A 2,297-nucleotide genomic window follows, 5' to 3' on the forward strand; every position below is an offset into this window, starting at 1 on the left:
ATCTCAACAAATACAAAAAGACCTCCAATTAAGTTAGCCACTAGTTCATAAGAAAACTCAGCAAATTGGGGATAGGAGAAAACTTTTTTATTTTTATTTTTTTTTTATTTTTTAGTAGATGGACACAATTTCCTTTATTTGATTTATTTATTTTTATGTGGTGCTGAGGATGGAACCCAGTGCTTCATGCATGCGAGGCTTTTCTTTTGTAGCTTCACCACTGAGTTAAGACTCCAGCCCCAGAAGAGGACTTCTTTAAGATGATAAAGGTTATATATAAAAATTCTAGGGCCGAAGGTGAGCAATGCTGGTGCGGATTGGAGAGCTACCTGACCTAGAGTGGTTGTTTCAATGGAAGGAACTGATAATTTCAAGACACCAAGCAAATTATCTGAAAAAAGGAAATCTGTGTTATGTTCAACTCCATATATAACTATCCTTGCCTCTCCATTTATGCAGAAGCTTGACTTTGGGACTGGGGTAAATGTTTACCTAATGAAAAGATTTCCAAGAGGTTTGTCTCATTCTCTTTGGGCTGTGAAAAAGATTAATCCCATCTGCAGTGATGATTATCGGAGTATATACCAAAAGAGACTGATTGATGAAGCTAAGATTTTGAAAAGCCTTCATCATCCAAACATTGTAGGTTATCATGCTTTTACTGAAGCCAGTGATGGCAGTCTGTTCCTTGCTATGGAGTATGGAGGTGAAAAGTCTCTAAATGATTTAACAGAGGAACAAAATAAAGACAGCCAGGATGCCTTTCCAGCAGCTGTAATTTTGAAGGTTGCTTTGAACATGGCAAGAGGGCTAAAGAATTTGCACCAAGAAAAGAAACTGCTTCATGGAGATATAAAGTCCTCAAATGTTGTAATTAAAGGTGATTTTTAAACAATTAAAATCTGTGATGTAGGAGTCTCTCTACCATTGGATGAAAATATGACTGTGACTGATCCTGAGGCCTGTTACATTGGTACTGAGCCATGAAAGCCCAAGGAAGCTTTGGAGGAAAATGGTATTATTACTGATAAGGCAGACATATTTGCATATGGCCTTACTCTGTGGGAAATGATGACTTTATCTATTCCACACTTTAATTTTTATGATGATGATGATGATGAAGATTAAGCTTTTGATGAAGGTGACTTCAATGATGAGGCATATTATACAGCTTTGGGAACCAGGCTACCTATTAATATGGAAGAACTGGATGAATCCTTCCAGAAAGTAATTGAACTATTCTCTGTATGCACTAATGAAGATCCTAAAGATCGTTCCTCTGCTGCACACATTGTTGAAGCTTTAGAACTAGATGGCCAGTGACCATGTTCATGACCACCTCACCATGTGTGGTTTGTGTCTATAACTGTTCTGTTTATTTGGATACATTTATATAGTCACTATGATGATCTACACAGTTACTAGTCTCTGAAAGAGGCCTATTGTAGGACCATAGTACTGTTAACATTTGAATTACTTCTTAAGGCTATTTTTTTGCATGATAAGCACTCAGTATTATACTGGATTTTCTGTGAAGTTTAAAAAACTAGCTCTGCAGTTCCTTAAATGTTGCTTATATAGAGCTAAAACACTAGCAATAAATGTTGTAAACTGTCTAATATTAATTTGAATTGGATGACCATAACTTTTACTAATGATCATTGTTACATATTTTCTTTTTATGAATCTATTAAAATTAGCACTTTATACAGTGCAAAAGCCTGCATTTGCTTCTAGTTTTTTGGCTGATGTACTTATTAAGTGGTCACTAGAACTTGAAGAAAAAAAATGACTCAATAGAAAACTCCTTGGGTAGTTTGATTCTTTGGCTTGTCTTGCTGTCTTGGATCTCCCCAGTCTTAGTTGTTTACTTTAATTTACTTAATGTATTTTCTGTACTGATCCCTTTTTTAGTTTTTATTTATTAATCAAGATTGTATAAAAATAATAGAACTCAAGTAGGGCAATACAAAATAAAGGATAGTTTTCATACTGAAAAAAAAATAAAAAATAAAAATTCTACTGTTACATATCTAATGATTAAATGTCAAGTGCTTTCTCTGAGTTCAGAAATAATTCAAGTATATTTAATTACACTATTAATCATTGCCTCTGTAGGTTCTTGTGAGTGTAAGAAGGCAATAACAACAACAAAAATTGTAAGGTATAAGTAATGGAAAGAAGGATCTAAAGCTGTCATTCTGGATGACATGCTCTAAACATAAAAAAACTCAAAATAATATATACACAATTAGCATTAGTAAATTCACTTAGATCACTGAATATAAAACCTAAGG

General features: G+C 33.9%; 1 pseudogene; it reads left to right on the forward strand.

The window, feature by feature from the left end:
- Window positions 1–351: 351 nt before the first annotated feature.
- On the forward strand, window positions 352–1,323 carry LOC143389446 (lymphokine-activated killer T-cell-originated protein kinase pseudogene; annotated as a pseudogene).
- The last annotated feature ends 974 nt before the right edge of the window (window positions 1,324–2,297 follow it).

This window comes from Callospermophilus lateralis, unplaced genomic scaffold (assembly GCF_048772815.1).
Source record: "Callospermophilus lateralis isolate mCalLat2 unplaced genomic scaffold, mCalLat2.hap1 Scaffold_199, whole genome shotgun sequence".
In the NCBI taxonomy this organism is placed as follows: Eukaryota; Metazoa; Chordata; class Mammalia; order Rodentia; family Sciuridae; genus Callospermophilus; species Callospermophilus lateralis.